Below are 20,905 nucleotides of genomic sequence, written 5' to 3'. Positions count from 1 at the left end.
GGTTGTCAACCTTCAGTCTCGAAAGACTATGGTATAAGCCTACAGCACCCTGTATTCCCAGGCGGTCTCCCATCCAAGTACTAACCAGGCCTGACCCTGCTTAGCTTCCGAGATCAGACAAGATCAGGCATATGCAGGGTAACAGTTTCAGAACCTCTGCTCTAAGCCCTTCTCTTTCCACTTTACAACCCAAAATTGTTTCCTTTCAAAGTTTCGTTTCATTTTTTAAAAAATGATCATGGACTTTCCTTGCATAGTTTTGCATAGTTTTGTGCTGCCATGTTTGACAGCCCAGCAGGGATTTTGTCAAACTGGGTTCCTTGCAGGGACTTCAAAAAACAGAGTGGTTGTCAAAGTGTCTGACAGGATACAACACAATACATAGCTGGTGGGCTGCATTCAGCTTTGTGGGTCACAAATTGTGTGGGCCAGGATGACATTTCCTTGGCGTTGTGTAGGCGTTGTGTATTAATAGATACCAGTTCTCCCATCTTGTACTGACACTTTTTGAAATGAAATAGTAGGTATTGCTTGAACGTGTCAACAACCGGGGATTTAAACTTCCCCAGCCTCCAAGTTCTCAAGGTTGTTCCAGTGCCGGGGAGAGAAATGTACCGTTTTGGAAACTATACCCAACCGCTTCAATTTTAAGCTCCTGCAATTTTGGAAAGTGAAAAAGTGACGGTAGGAATTCCTCTGTGATTTGAACATTTCCCCAATTTTAGTAATAGAGCTAGACTTTTGCTCTACTTTTTTTCAGTACACATGTGAATCTATTAGATTGCACAGTGGAAGTAAAAAAAAAAAAAAAAAAAAGCACACACACACACACACACCAATTTAATACTGTGCATTATGAATCCCAGTAGACATGGTTGTATAGGTCCTGAATCCACGGTAATGTGTGCTATTTATAGTAAACTGCTGAGAATTTAATAGCATAATATGTTTATTATCCCAGGAGAATCTGCTATTACAGAGAGAAAGACAAATGATGTATGTGGCTAACTCAACATCTCTTTGGTCACCGTATTTTAGCCTTTTGGCATCAAACAAAAATCATCATGCAAGTTGGCATTTTATTATATTGCATTCAGGAAATGGCAAGATGTTCCACATAGCTCCTTGGGGAAAAGAGGAACTATTTATTCAATGCAAAAGTCTCTCAAAGGGTCTAGGGCAGACACTCCTGCAAGAGCTAGGCAAATGACAAAAACCATCTCTCACTTGGCCTCTTGGGCTTAACTCAAACTTGTGTGTCCCCGAGATGATAATGCAGCAATTAAACTACTTCCTGAAAGCAAGGGGTTCCTCGGCTGAATTCAGCTGCTGAAAAACTGCAGTAAATCTCTTTGAACCTTGCAGCTGCAGCATCTTATGCAAAGCTGAGAAAGCCAAAACTCCTCTCTTCTCGGACATAATCTTCCTTTGCATTTGATCACCCAAGAGTGGAGAAAGATGGACATGCTAAGTGCAAAGTGCCTTGTGGTACCTTCATGACACCCATTGCCGGGTTAGCACTTGGCATTGGATTGGGCTGCCAGTTAACAAGAAAAAGTGGATCTTATGCAGGTTATTGGGTTTAAAGGCAGGCCTTGGGTCTTAAATGTTTGAGACTACTAAACTAGCAGCAGGTGAACTTTTCCCCAGGGATCAATTTGGATTCAGGCTGGCAGTTGAGGCATTGAGGCTGCAAGCTTACCTGGGAGTAAATCCCATTAAACATAGTGAGACTTACTTCTGTGTAGACATGCATAGGACTGGACTCTGGGGAACACTACTTATTCCCAAGAGTTCTGAACCAGCCCCTCTTTCCTTGCAATCCCTGATCCACAGCTCTGGCCTTAAGAGTTGGAAAATCCCCCAATTTTCCATTTTATGACCTGCAAGAATAAGAACATAAGAACAGCCCCACTGGATCAGGCCATAGGCCCATCTAGTCCAGCTTCCTGTATCTCATAGCGGCCCACCAAATACACATAGAAAAAAATAAGAACAATTCCGCAAAGAGAATTTGCAATCCTAACAAAGGTACTGGCCACAAGCTTTTACCACGTTAGCCGGTATGTGCAAAGGTTTTGGAACAGAGTGGGTAAAGACAGAGTGAGTCATCTATTGCCTTTGCCTATACTACAAACACTTTCCACGTTCTGTTAAGGTTATAAATTGAAAGCAATGTATTCCATTCAAGCACTCATGGCCAATTTCGAAATTTATTGTGTTCAAATGCAAAGCACGGCTTCTCGTCGTAATTTTTTTTGTGAGTTCATTCCATCACGCTGCAACCATGAGGAAAGATAGGAGGTAGTCATGTGATGGATATCCATCAAGCAGAGGTCTGTGCTCAACATTCATCATTTTAGTTTGGGATGTACTAGTCATTTGTGTGGCATCACAGAATAGTGTCTTGGTTGCGAAAGAAAGAAAGAAAGAAAGAAAGAAAGAAAGAAAGAAAGAAAGAAAGAAAGAAAGAAAGAAAGAAAGAAAGAAAGTCTGCAGGGCAAGACTGCAGGTAGTCTTAGGGAAATGTACATATATTTTGTAGTGTTACATTTATTATGATATGCCAAAGGGCTGTGGTATCCACAGGCCTATCATCCGTGGATTTTATCTGGGGCTTTCTTTAAAAAGCATGCCAAAACTGAGTTTCCTACCTTCCTGTAGCAGAACGATGCTGTTTCCAAACTTCCAACTATTTTTAGAGCTGTAAGACCCACTTTCGGTCACAGTGAGGTTCCTGGCTCCTCCTAGTCTTGCCCCTGAATGCATCACAATGCATCTTGGAGCAAACACTGGAGAAGCCAGGACACACAACTGCATGACACACAATTGGGTCTTTCAGCTCTAAAAAATAGCACTGGAAGCAGTGCGGTTTTGCCGCAAGTAGGCAGGAGACTCAATTTTGACATGCTTTTTAGAAAGTCCTTTAAATTTGGGCCCCCGGTGTTACAGATTTTGGTATCCACCGGGGGGGGGACTGGCCCAGGAGGTGAGTGGGACCAGTGGAGTTCCCTCCACTGGATCCTGTCCTCCTTGTTGGGCTGAAAAGCCCAACACAGAGCATCTCCAGTTTGCACCAGCAAAACAGCCAGCAAAATAGTCAAGTAGCCCCATTGCGGGATCTGTCCAGACGGGATCTTCATTGGTATCCACAGGACCACTGGATGCAGCGGTAACCCTTTTGGCTCCACTGCACCCAGTGCCACCATTGCAGTCCGGATTGGGCTGTTATTCCAAGTATAGATAGGCTTACACCCTGTGTCCAAAGGTGAAAGGTAAACCAAACTGGCTGCTATAGAAAGTATGGCTTATAATTGAATGGAAATGATGATAAGCCCCGGACTACTAGTGAAATAGCAAGTCATTTCTTATACTTTGGTCAAACTCCAAAATAACATGCAAACTAACCATTTGGAAGCCTTAATTTTTTTTTAATGGAAATTACCGTAGATACTCGCCTATAGTACGTGAAATTTCTGCCAAGTAATCAAGTTCCAGTTATCACTTCACCTGATCTCAGGGTCAATCCGAGGGCAGAGCCTTTCAACTCTGAACACTTTCGTTTCTCAAGGGCAGACAGGTGCCAAGTTTCTCAAGCAGCAGGCACGCACAGCTCCTTAGAAGCAATTTGTATTCTCCTTCCTTCTGCTGCAGCCTGGTTCTGCTTGGCAAATGCTTGCAAAGCAGGTCTGTTTTTTGAAATATCAGGATGGTAATCCTCCTTTCCATCTGAAGCAGGCTACAATTCAATGCACCCTTACTTAAGAATAACACCCATGGAAAGCAGTGGGTCTGCTTCTGAGTAAAAAGGGTTGCAAATATATGCAACTCCATCTCTCTGCTGTGAACTGAATTGCACACTCCCAGTTATGTGTTATGGGTTGTATGTTATACATAGAGCTTCTGGCTTAACACACCAGACACCTTAAAGGTGGATTTGATTCATGGATCTCCTGCAGTGGTTCCCAACCTTTTTCACTTGCATATCCCTTGGCAGCCTATTTCCATAAATTGTACCCTTCATATTAGCAAAATGTTTGTAATTAATAATACAAGCCTTCATCTCCTCTATATGAAAGCCCAGACTTCATGTATTCATCACAGTGCTTTCTCTTTTTATCTGCTTGAAGAACAGAAGACTCTGCCTTTGCACTGCTTTGCACCAGAAGTGTGCTGAGAAGTTCTGGGTGATTGATCACTTTCCATATTATGTTTCAGCTTTTTTACTGTGCTGGTTTTCAATCACTGGTTCATACATGAATTGATGACCAAAAACTAGCTATTGGTGGGGCTTTCACAGCCAACTAGCTACCTCCCTCCCTGCCTTGCTGGTCCTTGCAAGGCATTCCTGTCTTGCAAGGCATTCTGGAGCAGGACTTGCCTTTTTCTGCCATTATTCCATTCTTTTTCAAGTACCCCTACAGGTCCTGTTGAGTGTCCCTGGGAGTACATGAATACCAGGTTGGGAACCACTGTTTTACTGGTATGTTGTTTACAGTGCACTTACTCTGATAGTGCTTACAAAAAGGTGATGTAGACCAGAATTTAAAAAGAATAAACATGTATCTTGTGATCTTTTACTATGTTTTAAATAAATTAGAGACTACAGTTCTTAGGTAACAATTAGTGGTGGGTTATTTTTCAGCATCTGGCCTTGAGTAAAATCAGACAAAACTATAGTCATACACCCCCCTAAGTTTAACCCCCGACTTATCCGAGGGTCATAGAAAATTCCATGGTTGTTGGCTCAAGACCTGCCCTCGACTTATCTGTGGGGTCGACTTATGGGCGTGTGTCTGCTGTGCTTCTGTTCTGAGCATAACTGTCCTGAATAGATAGTCTCTTTTTAGGCAAGGCAAAAATAATTTCTGAAAATAATTGCAAGACGTTTCACACATTCCTCCTCCAAAGGTCAAGCTCTCAGCATTTAGTAAACCTCTCATCTCAATGCACGGGGGCGGATTCAGAAGGCGCTCTCACATCAGAATGACAAGTAAAGTCCCATGGTGGCTTTACCATGTAAAAAAAAAAAATGATTGACAATCACAGCATCTGGTCTGATATTTCCATGACTTTTTTTTTCCCCCTGCTGTCTCTCTCAAAAACAAAACAAATCTTACGCAACTTTGCTGGACAAAAAATATTAAGTGTTTATGCGCTCATATATTTTGTCACGAATGCGCGTGCGAAGTGGTGCAGAAGGGAGTTGAGGGATGAAAAGAACTAGACGTACGCTGGTGCATGAGACAGAAACAATTACAGTGGAATGTATTTTGGTCTCCACTACATTACGCTCTGACAAGCAGGCTCGAGAAGGACTGGGGGAGTGCAGGTTGCAGTCATGTATGCCATTACAGTAGGTGATGCATTAAAAGAAAACAGATTTATCCACTTTCCAGCTTTCAAGCAATACTTCTGGGAAGTGTCATAAGAACATAAGAACAGCCCCACTGGATCAGGCCATAGGCCCATCTAGTCCAGCTTCCTGTATCTCACAGCGGCCCACCAAATGCCCCAGGGAGCACACCAGATAACAAGAGACCTCATCCTGGTGCTCTCCCCTACATCTGGCATTCTGAATTAACCCATTCCTAAAATCAGGAGGTTGCGCGTACACATCATGGCTTGTACCCCATAATGGATTTTTCCTCCAGAAACTCGTCCAATCCCCTTTTAAAGGCGTCTAGGCTAGACGCCAGCACCACATCCTGTGGCAAGGAGTTCCACAGACCGACCACACGCTGAGTAAAGAAATATTTTCTTTTGTCTGTCCTAACCCGCCCAACACTCAATTTTAGTGGATGTCCCCTGGTTCTGGTATTATGTGAGAGTGTAAAGAGCATCTCCCTATCCACTCTGTCCATCCCCTGCATAATTTTGTATGTCTCAATCATGTCCCCCCTCAAGCGTCTCTTTTCTAGGCTGAAGAGGCCCAAACGCCGTAGCCTTTCCTCATAAGGAAGGTGCCCCAGCCCCGTAATCATCTTAGTTGCTCGCTTTTGCACCTTTTCCATTTCCACTATGTCTTTTTTGAGATGCGGCGACCAGAACTGGACACAATACTCCAGGTGTGGCCTTACCATAGATTTGTACAACGGCATTATAATACTAACCGTTTTGTTCTCAATACCCTTCCTAATGATCCCAAGCATAGAATTGGCCTTCTTCACTGCTGCCGCACATTGGGTCGACACTTTCATCGACCTGTCCACCACCACCCCAAGATCTCTCTCCTGATCTGTCACAGACAGCTCAGAACCCATCAGCCTATATCTAAAGTTTTGATTTTTTGCCCCAATGTGCATGACTTTACACTTACCGACATTGAAGCGCATCTGCCATTTTGCTGCCCATTCTGCCAGTCTGGAGAGATCCTTCTGGAGCTCCTCACAATCACTTCTGGTCTTTACCACTCGGAAAAGTTTGGTGTCATCTGCAAACTTAGCCACTTCACTGCTCAACCCTGTCTCCAGGTCATTTATGAAGAGGTTGAAAAGCACCGGTCCCAGGACAGATCCTTGGGGCACACCGCTTTTCACCTCTCTCCATTGTGAAAATTGCCCATTGACACCCACTCTCTGCTTCCTGGCCTCCAACCAGTTCTCAATCCACGAGAGGACCTGTCCTCTAATTCCCTGACTGTGGAGTTTTTTCAGTAGCCTTTGGTGAGGGACCGTGTCAAACGCCTTCTGAAAGTCCAGATATATAATGTCCACGGGTTCTCCCGCATCCACATGCCTGTTGACCTTTTCAAAGAATTCTATAAGGTTTGTGAGGCAAGACTTACCCTTACAGAAGCCATGCTGACTCTCCCTCAGCAAGGCCTGTTCGTCTATGTGTTTTGAGATCCTATCTTTGATGAGGCATTCCACCATCTTACCCGGTATAGATGTTAGGCTGACCGGCCTATAGTTTCCCGGGTCCCCCCTCTTTCCCTTTTTAAAAATAGGCGTGACATTTGCTATCCTCCAATCTTCTGGTACCGTGGCTGTTTTGAGGGACAAGTTGCATACCTTAGTCAAGAGATCTGCAACTTCATTCTTCAATTCCTTAATAACCCTTGGGTGTATGCCATCAGGGCCCGGTGACTTATTGATCTTTAATTTATCAATGAGGTCTGAAACATCTTCTCTTTTAACCTCTATCTGACTTAACTCCTCGGTTAGGAGGGGCCGTTCGGGCAGCGGTATCTGCCCGAGGTCTTCTGCCGTGAAGACAGATGCAAAGAACTCATTTAATTTCTCTGCCATCTCTAAGTCTCCTTTTATCTCCCCTTTCCCTCCCTCACCATCCAGAGGGCCAACCGCTTCTCTGGCGGGTTTCCTGCTTCTAACATATTTGAAGAAGCTTTTATTATTCCCCTTAATGTTGCTGGCCATGCGTTCCTCATAGTCTCGCTTGGCCTCCCCTATCACCTTCTTACATTTCTTTTGCCACAGTTTATGTTCCTTTTTATTCTCTTCATTAGGGCAAGACTTCCATTTACGGAAGGAAGCTTTCTTGCCCTTCACAGCCTCTCTAACTTGGCTGGTTAGCCATGCGGGCACTCTCCTGGATTTAGTGGAACCCTTCTTTCTTTGCGGTATACACCTCTGCTGGGCCTCTATTACTGTTGTTTTAAGCAGCCTCCATGCACTCTGGAGAGATTGGACTCTTTTTACCCTCCCTTTCAACCTCCTCCTAACCAGCCTCCTCATTTGAGGGAAGTCCGCCCGTCGGAAGTCAAGGGTTTTTGTTAGAGATTTGCCCGGTATTCTTCCCCCAACGTGCACGTCAAAACGGATCGCAGCATGATCACTGTTCCCCAATGGCTCAGTAACGTTTACATCTCTAACCAGGTCCTGCATACCGCACAAAATTAAATCCAGAGTCACCTGTCCTCTGGTGGGCTCCGTGACTAGCTGATCTAAGCCACAGTCATTTAGCACGTCAAGAAATTCGGTTTCCTTATCGTGACCAGAACACAAATTGACCCAGTCAATATGAGGATAATTGAAGTCCCCCATGATTACAACCCTGTCCTTCCTTGTCACCTCCCTGATCTGTTTCCTCATTTCAAGGTCCCCATCAGATTTCTGGTCTGGAGGACGATAGCACACCCCCAGTATTACATCGCTGCTCAAGCCTGGTAATTTAACCCACAGAGATTCTACGGTGGAGTCGGACCCACCTTCAATCTCTACTTTGCTGGATTCTATCCCTTCCTTAACATAAAGGGCCACCCCACCTCCAACACGCCCCTGCCTGTCCCTCCTGTAGAGTTTATAGCCCGGGATTGCGGTATCCCACTGATTCTCCGCATTCCACCAGGTTTCCGTTATGCCCACTATGTCAATGTTTTCCCTTGTCACCAGACATTCCAGTTCTCCCACCTTTGCTCGTAGACTTCGGGCATTCGCATAAAAGCATTTATACACGGAATGCCCCAGGATGGGCTGCTTATTCGCTCCTTTGTCCCCGCATCCTCTCATTGTGCCAAACCGTCTATCACATCCCATCTCCCTACCTTTCCCAATTTCTTCTCCTACCCTGCCTTTGTCTTGTTGTTCTCTAACCTCCCCATCCTCATCCCATAGGGATGAGGAGTCCCGAACCGGATGCCCCTCGGCTCCTGTCGGCCTTCCCCCAGGGATCAGTTTAAAAGCTGCTCTGCCACCTTTTTAATGTTATGCGCCAGCAGTCTGGTTCCATTCTGGTTCAAATGGAGCCCGTCCCTCTTGTACAGGCCCCGCTTGTCCCAAAACGTTCCCCAGTGCCTAACGAATCTAAACCCCTCCTCCCTACACCACCGTCTCATCCACGCATTGAGACCCCTGATCTCCGCCTGCCTAGCTGGCCCTGCGCGTGGAACAGGTAGCACTTCAGAGAACGCTACCTTTGAGGTCCTGGCTTTCAGCTTCCTGCCTAAAAGCCTAAATTTGGCCTCCAGGACCTCCCAGCTACACTTGCCCACGTCGTTGGTGCCGACATGCACCACAGCCGCTACCTCTCCCCCAGCACTGTCTACTAGCCTGTCTAGACGAGAAGTGATGTCCGCAACCTTCGCACCAGGCAGGCAAGTCACCATGCGGTCCTCACATCCGTCGCAAACCCCCCTCTCTATGTTTCTAATAATCGAATCCCCCATCTAATGTCCCTCATATGACCCCGATATCAAAGCTTTCCCTCCCCCCCCCCCAATCTGGGGACCTAAGTATGGTATGGACCACTTGATGGACTTTTCATTTCAGCCACTGGTTCCATTCGTCTTTTGACCTCAATTCTGCTTTCAAGCTTGTTATATGTTTGGCCTGCTTACTTAGAAAGGCTTCATGCTCTCTTGCGCCTACCTTTTTGCACATTTTTTTCCCCCAACACAGCTATAATAAGAAGTGTTCTGGGACTTTTGCCAAAAGTGGCTTCTCCACATCCCACATATATCATGAAATGCTTTTCTTGCCTTTGTTGTTTCCAGTGCTTCCTATTCTTCTGAACAGGAAATGGGGAGCCCTGGATGTCTTCAGGTAATTTACAATGATTAAAAAAAAAAATTCTTTCTACAGAGCTACTTTTAAAAAAGTGGGCATTCTGCTTTACTCTGAAACAATATTTATTGGCTGTCAAGATTAAATGAGCAAATGGTTTACCTGAAACTGGGGTCTGTCTGAGACAGATATGAAAGTTGGCCATCCTTCATAACATTGCACTTAAGAGAACCAGGGACATCCCAGCTATCTTGGGTCTTCTTAGTTACAATTGGAAACGAACAAGCAATTTCTCTGCACAGGCAAACACTCTGCTTAAAAAAGCTCTCTTTATTCACAGGGTTTATGCCCCAGCTCTCGACAAATTCTGCTAAGATGGTTTGCTTAACACATCTGTTTAAAAACATAACAAAGATTCTATCAAATGATACTCACAAAAAATTACCTAGTGAATGAATAGTAAGATAAGAAATAGCAGCTTCTACTGGTAAGGAAATATTGTAAATATGTATTTATTTACTGGCTGACTTCTTGAATTTCTAAACAGTTTTTCATCAAAGTGGTTTATAGCCAGAATTTAAACTGACAATAGCCATTGTCTATCTAAGAAAAAAATCTAAAAAGACAACAATGTCTACTATCTTAAAAAGCAGTAGAAATACCAACGTAAAAATTAACAGTGGACAAACAGGTTCATATAGAAGAAAGTGTTCCTTTAGAGACCGGGCAAAGCACAAATCCATTTCCCAACATTAGTCCATTGAAATAAATTATCTTGTAGGCACAGAACTTCCGTAAATTCTTACCCAACCTTGTTTTAAAGCATTAAAAAAAAATGCTCATTTTATATGTATTAGACCAGAGGTGGCCAACCTTTGAATTTTAGGGCTCCTGGATCTTTAACAAATGTGCAGAAGAAGGAATTTCGGTAGGTGCACCTTCCACCCTAAAGTTGAAAGGTTGGCTGTCTTTGTATTATGGAGGGAGGGAGGGAAGCGTTCCTGGGTGGGGGTAGGGAGAGCAATGGCCAGCCCCGGGGGCAGGCGGGTGAGGAGAGGGAGGCAGGGCTGGGATCTGCAGTCATGCCATATTCCAACCCCTGTTCCCGGGGAGAACAGAGCGACTTTAAGCTTCTCCGCTCTCCTCAGACTTGTGCCATCTCAGGAGGTGGCGCAAGTCCGAGGAGACCCATTGTGGCCAGCAGCCCTTACCCAGGGGTAAGGGGAAAAGTTTCCCCTTGCCTCTGGTTAAGCTGCTGCTGGCCACAATCCCGCTCTGGATACAGCGCAAGCCTCCTGGCTTGCCTGTTCTAGCGCAAGTTAGGGTTGCGCCCTAAGTCACATTGAGTCGAATAGAACGTAGTTCTGAGCAGACATGCATAGGATTGTTATAAGGTCACAACCGGCTCCTTGATTTGGGCTCAGAGACATAGAATTGAGGCAGTGTCAGCCCACTGAGCAACCCCAGTTCACAACTTAACTGCCACGTTTTGCACCAGTTGAAGTTACTGAGGGCTAGGGGTGTTAAGCAGTCTGCTGGCGATGGCTGGCACGATGATCGTGATGCTGAGTATTTTTACACTGCTTTTCGACAAAAGACATTCACAAAGCAGTTTCCACCAAAAAAGTAATTGAAAGACAAAAAAAAGTTATTAAATGTTTTAACAGTGTATGAGTCATGGACTCTTCGCTCACAACAGGAGAGGAAACTGAACACTTTCCACATGCGCTGCCTCCGACACATTCTCGGCATCACCTGGCAGGACAAAGTTCCAAACAACACAGTCCTGGAACGTGCTGGAATCCCTAGCATGTATGCACTGCTGAAACCTGCGTTGGCTCGGTCATGTTGTGCGAATGGACAATGGCCGGATCCCAAAGGATCTCCTCTATGGAGAACTCATGCAAGGAAAGCGCCCTACAGGTAGACCACAGCTGCGATACAAGGACATCTGCAAGAGGGATCTGAAGGCCTTAGGAGTGGACCTCAACAAGTGGGAAACCCTGGCCTCTGAGCGGCCCGCTTGGAGGCAGGCTGTGCAGCACGGCCTTTCCCAGTTTGAAGAGACACTTGGCCAACAGTCTGAGGCTAAGAGGCAAAGAAGGAAGGCCCATAGCCAGGGAGACAGGCCAGGGACAGACTGCACTTGCTCCCGGTGTGGAAGGGATTGTCACTCCCGAATCGGCCTTTTCAGCCACACTAGACGCTGGTCCAGAACCACCATTCAGAGCACGATACCAGAGTCTTTCGAGACTGAAGGTTGCCAACATGGTGGTCCAATTAGAGCAGATCAAGTGTTTGTGTTGGGGGGGGGCTCCCTAAAAAAGCAACCTCCTTCCTCAACAGGAAGGCTCTTAATGAGTCCAGCCACCAGGTCAGGGAGCCCTGCTTCTTCTGGCCACATGGCCTGCCCAAGGTCCAGCAAGACTTCAGGACAGCCAGAGCGTGATGTCACTACCCTTCCCAGTGGGTATTCCCCTGGTGCCTGACTTTGCTCCCCATTCTGGCAGGGGTCCTTTCCCACTGGAGCAACAGTTTTGGGAGGGGCACGGACCCACGGCCACTACTTGGATCCTCCCCTGTGTCCGATATAGTTAGAATTAAGGCCAAGGAGGGTGACTGGCAGATTAGTTCCAAAAGTAGCTCAAATTTCACTCTTGTGACTTTGGACAGTTCCTTACTACCTTTAAATGTGTCTCTCCTTATAAAAAGCAGGAATTGCCACTAGACCCGTATAAAATTAAACCAGAGTTTGGAAACGTGGAGATATTTTATTCTGGTGGGGAAAAAAAAGAATAAAGTGGATCTGTAAAGTTTACTTATTTATAGGTGTTTTTGCATTTAACAGTTACTGAATAGTCTGGTTGGAGAACCTCAGGTCCTAATGCATAATTTAGAGTCCTTCCGAGCTTGGTATTTACAAGAGGCTGTGAATTTTTTTAAACTTTTTGGAGGAGGAAAAGAAGAGTATTGTTTGCCAACACTATTGTATTACTTATTAAATTTTCAAAGTACAGATAGTATCAGATTGTTATGCTGGAGAAATTAGACAGCATAGAAAATCCATTTCATTGATTCTTTTGTTGCGGGGAAGCAATCCTTTGTATAACACCCTAACCATAAGCAGAAACGAATGTTTGATAGTTTGATGTTTTCCCCGAAAGTTATCCTGTTTTAATCATTCCAGATACTTCCTAATGAATATATGATTGTATTCAAAGTGAGTGCATAGTATTGGGGATGTAGAGACCATTCAGACAGGCATGGACTGTAGAAACATGGCTGGTTCTTTAAAACACAAAACACAACAAGGCTATTTATTGGTGTTTGGCTGTCTCATGTACACAAAGAAATGGTAAACATTATTGCAATCACCCAATCTGACTTTTCCCCTTCATATAAACCTTTCGTCTTTGATTCAGAGAACTATCTCGCTGGTTGCAAAACAATCACAAACGGGCACAGAATCCCAGTATGTTGGTCTAGCTGTAATTTATGCTGCCACTTTTAAAAAAGATTTAAACACAGAAGACTCCAGAATAGCAATGGGTGAAACCTATATGAACCTCTGCACAAGGCAATGTGTTTTGAGGTCTCGACAAGCACTGTGGAGACAAACTGCATGAGTGAGCCTGGGAACAGAGGTTACAACATGGGAAGGGGACATTTGTCCCTTACCCCTTACTCCAGGTAAAACCCCGGCAGCCTCTATGGGGTTACTAGGATCTATGCCAGTAGTTGCATTGCTAGGGGGCTAGGGGCTGAATTATGCGCATGGGGGGAGGGGATGACACCACTACTGGCCAATATTTTTAAAATCTTGGTATTTTTTAATGAAGGATTTTATGTATGTATGTATGTATGTATGTATGTATGCATGTATGTATGTATGTATGTATGTCCCGCCTTTCTCCTCAAAGGGACCCAAGGCAGCTTACGACAATAATTAAAACACACATTAAAAACATAATTTAAAACAAGGTAAAAACATGTTCACAGACATCTGAAAAACAGCAATCCCATAAAAAGTTTAAAAGAGCAACCAGCAGCAATTTATAAACAGGACCCATGGCCTGTAACCAGGTGTTAAAAGGTGTAAAAGGATTTGTAGGTGGGTGCAGGGTGACTCTGGCCTTTTGCACGGCAGATCATAAGATCCGCTGCCCTAGGCCCTGCATCGAATTGGGCCATGAGGGGAGATATGATGGCCATCTTCTGAAGGCCTGCAACACAGAGGAATGTAAAGATTTGTTATTTATTTAGACTACCCCAAATCAAAACTCAGATCGAATCCAAAACCAAAGCATATTAAAATCGAAACTCTCCATTAAATATTAACATTCTACACAGATATCCAGCCTGACATGCTAGCACCGACTTGTAAAGGAATTACTCCGCGTACATTTTTTATAGCTCTCCCCCTGACAATTAATCTTATTTATGTGCAGGAAACTCTGAGCCACTTCACACATTGCCAAACTTCTATCATTGGATGTAAGAGCTAAAGTGAAGCCTGTCTGTAGATCACAGCACGTCGTAACTCGTATCAACGTGGCACTGAGTTTTCGTGGTTTGATTTTTAGTACAGGCACTGGGTTTCAAGGGGTTTGAAAAGATCCCCTCTCCCCAACCCTCTGTTTCCTACAGTTTTCCAAGTTGTTGTGTTTTTTTTCCGTCCTAATCGACTTTAGTCAGAGCCCTAACACACTCCCCTGGCGCCCAGGGCAGTGTGAGGGAGAGGGAGCATTCGCTGTGGCAGCTTCCTGGCTCCATTCCATCTCCTTGAGGAGCCTCCACAAGAGAAGGGATGGGTGTGCAAAGCCACAAGTAACTCTTGCAGAGAGAACTCGGAAGTGACTGCGTTGGGCAAAGCAGTCACTTCTGGCTACTCCCCAGAGCAGGGAGCACTCACCGTGGAGGCTTTGTGCCCCTGTTCCATCTCTTGTGGAGGTTTCCCTTTGAAGTAGAAGGAATGGGATCATAAAGTCACTAATGCTTCTTCCAAGGAGAACCCAAAAGTGACTGCCTTGCACTACTTGCAAGACAGCCACTTCTGGGTTCTCCCTGGAGAAGTGAGCACTCAATCAGTGGCTTTATGCTCCTGTTTCTTCCCCTGTGGAGGCTTCAAGGGGAGCATGAAGCCACCAGTGTTCCTTCATAACTAGGGTGGAGCCTGAAGGGCAGTCATGTACCCCCCTTGGTGTAGCACCCAGGGCAGGTGCCCCTCATGCTCCATTGTAATGGAAGATCAGAAGATCATCAGGTGGATGCTGTGGTGTTGACAGCGATTCCATGTTATGACAGCTGGTTGACAGCTCTGGGAAGGGCAGGACTGGCTCCACAGCTGTAATCAATCAAGGCCAATGGAGACCTGGTTGGACACCTGAGCTTCATTTGACCTTGATGGGACTTTGAATGAGCTAAGGAGGTAGCCCACAGCTGAGCTGCATTTGCACTTAATGGGACACAAAGGATAAAAGGCAGCTTCAGAAGGAACAAAGGCTACCCTGACCCAGAGGAGACCTGACCTGGCCTAACCAGACCAGAATTTGACCTTGGACTGTGACCTGGCATATCGTTTCTGGACTCTGATTTGACACCTTGCATTGACTAACTGGCTTACCTGGACTTTGACCTTGGACTGTGACCCGGCATATTGACTTTGGACTGTGATTTGGCAATCTGCATTTATTGGACTGGGACTTGACTCTGACTACCCGGGTGAGTTAGCAAAGGGAAACTAACCAGCTTTAGGCAGGCACGATACCTAGTGGGTGCCTTAAGCAGGCACGATACCTAGTGGGGAGGAGCTGTGACACAACATCCACCCTCATTACACCCAGTGGCGTCACTAGGGTCCGTGTCACCCGGTGCAGGAGGCCAGCGTGTCACCCCCATGCAGTGGGCGGAGCAACGCCCCAGGTGGTGGGCATGGTGCTCTACCATCGCCCCACCCCCACTGGTATTTTGGGCTGTACCTTTTGATAGAATAAAGATATTTCAACGCAGTTTGTTTCATTGCATTTTGCACGAAATTACACATTGATTGATATATAACATGATGGTATTATTTTTGCAAACTGTGATTTTGGTCACTAGTGGTGTCACCTCCCCGCAGGGTGTCAACTTACTAACACCTTATTAGAGCAGTTCTCAAACTTTTAGCACTGCAACCCACTTTTTAGAATGACAATCTGTCCAGGACCATCATAAAGCAAATTAAAATAAATAATTATAAATAAAGTAAAATAAATAAATAAGGGAAAGTCAGCCCTGTTCCACCAAGTGAATTTTCTCTGTAGCCTGCCTGCAGTAACACCCCCCTCCTGCAAAAAAAAAGAATCAGTAAGATTTTCACCCCTACCCAGTACCCAGTTCAGTTTAAGTTCTTATATTTCAAGCATATCACTATCAGGACCCATCTGGTTTTTCAAGACTGAGAGCCCAAGCCTATGCCAATCTAATTAGAAGTAAGTCCCATTATAGTCAGTGGGGCTTACTTCCAGGAAAGTGTGGATAGAATTGCAGCTTAAAACAAAAAGATTCACCTTATCCTGTCAAGCCTCTGTTTCATTCTTTTTATGGGGGGGGCTGCCTTCTGGGGCATTTGTTGAGCTCCATTTGATCAAATCAGGACCATTCTGGTGGCCGCACATTTCCTTTTGCCTGAACTGCCCAGGAGCCAAGGCATGTTTGCTTACTTGTGAGTGAATGCAACCATATGGCTTAGTTTCACTTTCCATAGGGCTCAATACATTCGCCAGCTTGGAGGGAGAGACCTCCTTCTCGGGTGTTTTGGGGGGGCTACATTCATTGGAACAGGACCATTCTGGTGTTGTTGGATTCCTCTCAGCCTGCCCTTTCAGACGGACTAAGGCATGTTCACCTACTCGCCAGTAAACACACAATACGGCTCGGTTTCACTTTCCATTGGGCTCCATGCATTTTTTGTTTTCCGGTTGTTTGCCAATACCTTTTGGTAGAAAGGAGACATTTCACTCCTGTTTTTTGCATTGCATTCTGCCAGAAATTCCACACCCAATAGTATATAACGTGATGGTGTACCCCTAACCACCACGATTTTAGCGCATCACCCTCCCAGTGCGCGTCACCCCCTTTGCGTGTCACCCAGTGCAGTCCGCACCCCCCGCACCTTCCTAGCGATGCCACTGATTTTGATGTCATTAAAGAACAATTCAAAATGCCATTACTGAAACCCATTTTTTAACCCAGTTGCTCTCGCTGACGTGTTTGCTTTTGCTCATTTTGTAATGTGGATTCTTTGGTAAACCCCCTTGTGCGCTGATGTTCATAGACGTCAACTTTAAAACCAATTGCAGAATTAAGACTTTTTTTGAAACGTCTGTTGCTATGCATCAATGCACATTAAAAGCCTTTGGAAGCCCTGCTGCTGCTTCAATGTACATAAACATCTGAATTTCCCCTGTGAGCATTTCTGCACCTTCTGAATGCCTGGCCTGGGGGGGGGGGGACAACTAAGGCTACAATCCTATACACTCTTACCTGGGAATAAGCCCCACTGAACTCTGTGAGACTTACATCTTAGTAGACATACTGTACAAAAATTAAAAGAGGAGGCACCTTTAGATGGACACAGAAATACTTGAAAAACTCACCTCCAGCCCAGTTCATTTCAGCATGATTCTGTAAACTGGAATTTCATGGCATGTATATTTGGTTTCCGGGCTCTGAGAGATCAAAGCTGCAAGTGGTCCCTGAAAGGTCCAATGGAATGTATGAAGACCAGGTCAGGCTGAAACTGATGTATGTATGGAGCAGCAAGAAAACATTGGAGGGGTGGAGGTGGTCAGGCAGAGATCAAGGTTTGAGCAGCGAGCTGAGATCACTGGGGCAACAGACAAGAACACCATAATGGCCAGACAGATGATCAGGTTCCAAAAAGCACATCAAGATCCAGAGGCGGAGATTCTACCAGGGGAAACTTCATCTCTCTTACTAGAATGGTTGCAATCAGGTTGGCAACCTTCAGTCTCGAAAGACTATGGTATAAGCCTACAGCACCCGGTATTCCCAGGCAGTCTCCCATCCAAGTACTAACCAGGCCTGACCCTGCTTAGCTTCTGAGCTCATGGTATAAGCCTACAGCACCCGGTATTCCCAGGCGGTCTCCCATCCAAGTACTAACCAGGCCTGACCCTGCTTAGCTTCCGAGCTCATGGTATAAGCCTACAGCACCCGGTATTCCCAGGCGGTCTCCCATCCAAGTACTAACCAGGCCTGACCCTGCTTAGCTTCCAAGATCAGACAAGATCAGGTATGTTCAGAGTAACAGCTGCTAATCAGAATCAAGTGTAGCATGAACGGGCTTGGAAAAAGTCATGCACTTCAAGCGCATGAACTACACACAAAGGTTCTTTACCATCTGATCATTTGCAGTCCTGCATGATCGGTCAGTGCTTGCAATAGCTGAAACCTTAAGGGAAACCTGAAAGCATCTGTGCGTGATCCAGTGGCTGGTTTGCGGAGACTCACGCTTTGGTGGACATTCACTTGGAACACGAAAATCAAGTTGCGCTTGAACTGGGGTGGGAAGGGGGTGGGACTGGCAGAGCCTTGCTCGGCTGGATCCAATCCAATGCTGGAAAGCCCAACACGAAGCTCCAAAGCCCGACATGGAGTTCCTCCCATCTGCACTGGCAAAATAGCAAGACAGACTGGAGGAGACCCATTGAGGGAACTGTGCCTTTCCTCCAAGGACACTCTGGTGGTTGCTTTGGTGCCCAAAGGATACAGGGGTAGCTATTTTGACATCACTGCTCTTCTGGTTGCTGGGCAGGTCAGGATTGGGCTGTAAGGCACCATGTATTCTGATGGCACTCTGTGTATAAATGAATGGAACTTTAGGATGTAATTGTGGGGGGGTTTGGCCCCAGGATTTATTTGTATAACTACTGCTGCTCTTCTGTGTGAAGGCCTTTTGCAACCAGAAAATCAAAGCCCATAAAACCCAACTATCCAGGGAAAACATTATATCCAAACAAATGACTTTGTATTCGCCTTGTGTTCCTATCTAATAACCAAACTGTGTCTTCTAAATAAATTAGTTTAATTTGGGTAGCCAGGGAGTACAAATGAAAATATTGTGCTATTAAAATTAATTTAATATGTCTTGAGGATCATAAATGGAAGTGAAAGACTGATGTGAGGATTTGCTCAAGGGATTTTTTTTTTTTTAAAGTTTGCAGTGAGAGGGGATGCTTGTATATTTAAATATAGCTGAGTTAACTCAAGATCAGGTTTGGGAACGTAAAAATTTGGCAGTCATTTCGACGTCCTTTGACGACGGTGCAGGGCCTTAAAAGAACAGCAGATTAAAGACAATCACTGAAGTTAAGAAATCTGAGGAAGATTTACTGACATTCATTAATAATTTTAGATTTTAAGAAAAACCGCATACAGCCCAATCCAGCTCTCAGTACCCCCTGCAATGCAATGGCACCAAAATGGCTACCACGGAATCCCACATGGGAGGACTTGTGGACGTCTCCTCTGGATAAGGGAAGAATCATTTCCTTATCTAGGGGTAAGTTTCCGTGGCACAGGGTGGTTGTCTACCCAGACCTGTGCTAGCTTAATAACTGGTACGGGTTCACATGGACCCATGCAATGGTTAGGTCCAGGAAGTGGTTTAGGATTCAGCAGCCACTGAACCAACCCCCTTCCTGGATCCACTCACCCCCCGCCCCTATTGCCACCCTATTCTCCCTCTACTACCCCAGTTCTGCCATCCCCACTCCTCCCCCCCTCTCCCACCAGCTTACATTTCTTGACAGGCACCTACAGATTCACTGGTGCAGGCAGGAAGGCTCCAGCATTCTGGTAGCGTACTAACTCCCTGCCAGAGCACCTTTTATGACTGACACTGACTGCTTTATGGCACTCAATGCAAGCAGAAGAGGCAAACTGACAACACGTGGCCCCTTTAGGATTGGACCATCTCTTATATTTGTCCTTGGATGAAACATACACTTTATGACATTAGAAGGCCTTGGGTTAATTGTGGCATTCATATTACTGGTGTTCCCATGATTACTGAACACCCATGTTCCCATGAACGCCACTGCTGTTCCCAAATTACTGCATGAGTTCCCCATTGTTGGAACTGGAATAGCCAATCTTCTGCAAACATACCAAGCAAATGTCCTGAGTAGGGTGAGCCTTTGTGGACCTTTTGATCTCCTGCAGAGATTCAAATCTTCCCATCAAAGGGGCACATCTGCAAAGTTTTGAAAACATCTGGATGAAAAAGAACCTTTGCGAGAGGTCCGTCTCTTGCAAAAAGTTCAAATTTATGCAGACACATTGATGTCTTCGTCTTGACAGCCCTATCCTATCCATACTTTCCTGGGAGTAAGCCCCATTGACACTAATGGAACTTACTTCTGAGTAGACATGCGTAGGATTGGACTGTGAGTCTACTCAAAAACGTTTTGGCAGGGAATTTTTGACTATCCTGGTAGAATCCTGGTATCCCGTTCTAAACTGGGAATGTGGACACATTTGCAAATGAGGTTTTCCAAGAACATAATTTCATATAAATACCTGTATAATAAAAAAATATATGTCAACCTCAAAAGAAACTCTTAGATCAGACCATCTGCCCACCATATTTCAGGTAACCTGAAATGTATCCATTTTTGCCATGAGCCTTCCATGTTTCCTCACCTTCAACCAGTTTATTGAGAAGACCAGGAAGACCTGCAAAAGGCAACCGCAGCCTTGAAGTTCTCTGACTGCTGCCTAAGACCATGTGAACAATATTCTTGGCCGAAATGGCCAATGCAGCTTCCATCTCTTGCATATTTACAGTATCTTCAGCCCAGGCTCCAACTAGGTTCCATCTAGATGGTTCCATCTTGAACATTGCTCAGAACATATAGGATGCTCTCCACCAGCTCATGCCTCCAGGAAATCTCCTGAATTTGGGAGTGTGGCATCAGATAAAGTTCTGTTCCTGCTATGAAGAGTGACGTGAACAGGGAGGTCATCACACTCCCAATGGCGTCATTAGATGCAAAATGCGGCCTGGGGGCAGCACTAACTTGGGCTGAGTATAAAATTGGTTTAATTTCAAATATTTGGGGAACTTCTTTGAATTAATCCAATTTAATAAGACCCTGGAGTACAAATGGTGGGCGGGAATTTCTGTCATTACTATTTATTTATTGCATTAATTTGATATGTAAGTTATGTGACATTTCTCAAATGCATATTACCAATTCCTCCCAGCCCTTTAAATGGCCCACACAAAATTGGAACTTTAAAAAAGTCTTAGCTCTTTTTTTTCTTTTTTTTTTTAACTTTCCATTTCCTAGTGCCAGTAATACCCTGTGAATATTAAGCAATTTTCAAATCCTTGCTGCGGCAATCTGGTTATTGAAGTGAAAAATTAGCACTTT

General features: G+C 45.1%; 1 pseudogene; it reads right to left on the bottom strand.

The window, feature by feature from the left end:
• Window positions 1-17,669: 17,669 nt before the first annotated feature.
• On the bottom strand, window positions 17,670-17,786 carry LOC136663377 (5S ribosomal RNA; annotated as a pseudogene).
• Between the last annotated feature and the right edge of the window lie 3,119 nt (window positions 17,787-20,905).

Source organism: Tiliqua scincoides, chromosome 12 (genome assembly GCF_035046505.1).
Source record: "Tiliqua scincoides isolate rTilSci1 chromosome 12, rTilSci1.hap2, whole genome shotgun sequence".
Taxonomy (NCBI): domain Eukaryota; kingdom Metazoa; phylum Chordata; class Lepidosauria; order Squamata; family Scincidae; genus Tiliqua; species Tiliqua scincoides.
Note: the sequence above shows the minus strand (reverse complement) of the source record. Positions and strands in the feature narration are given on the sequence as shown.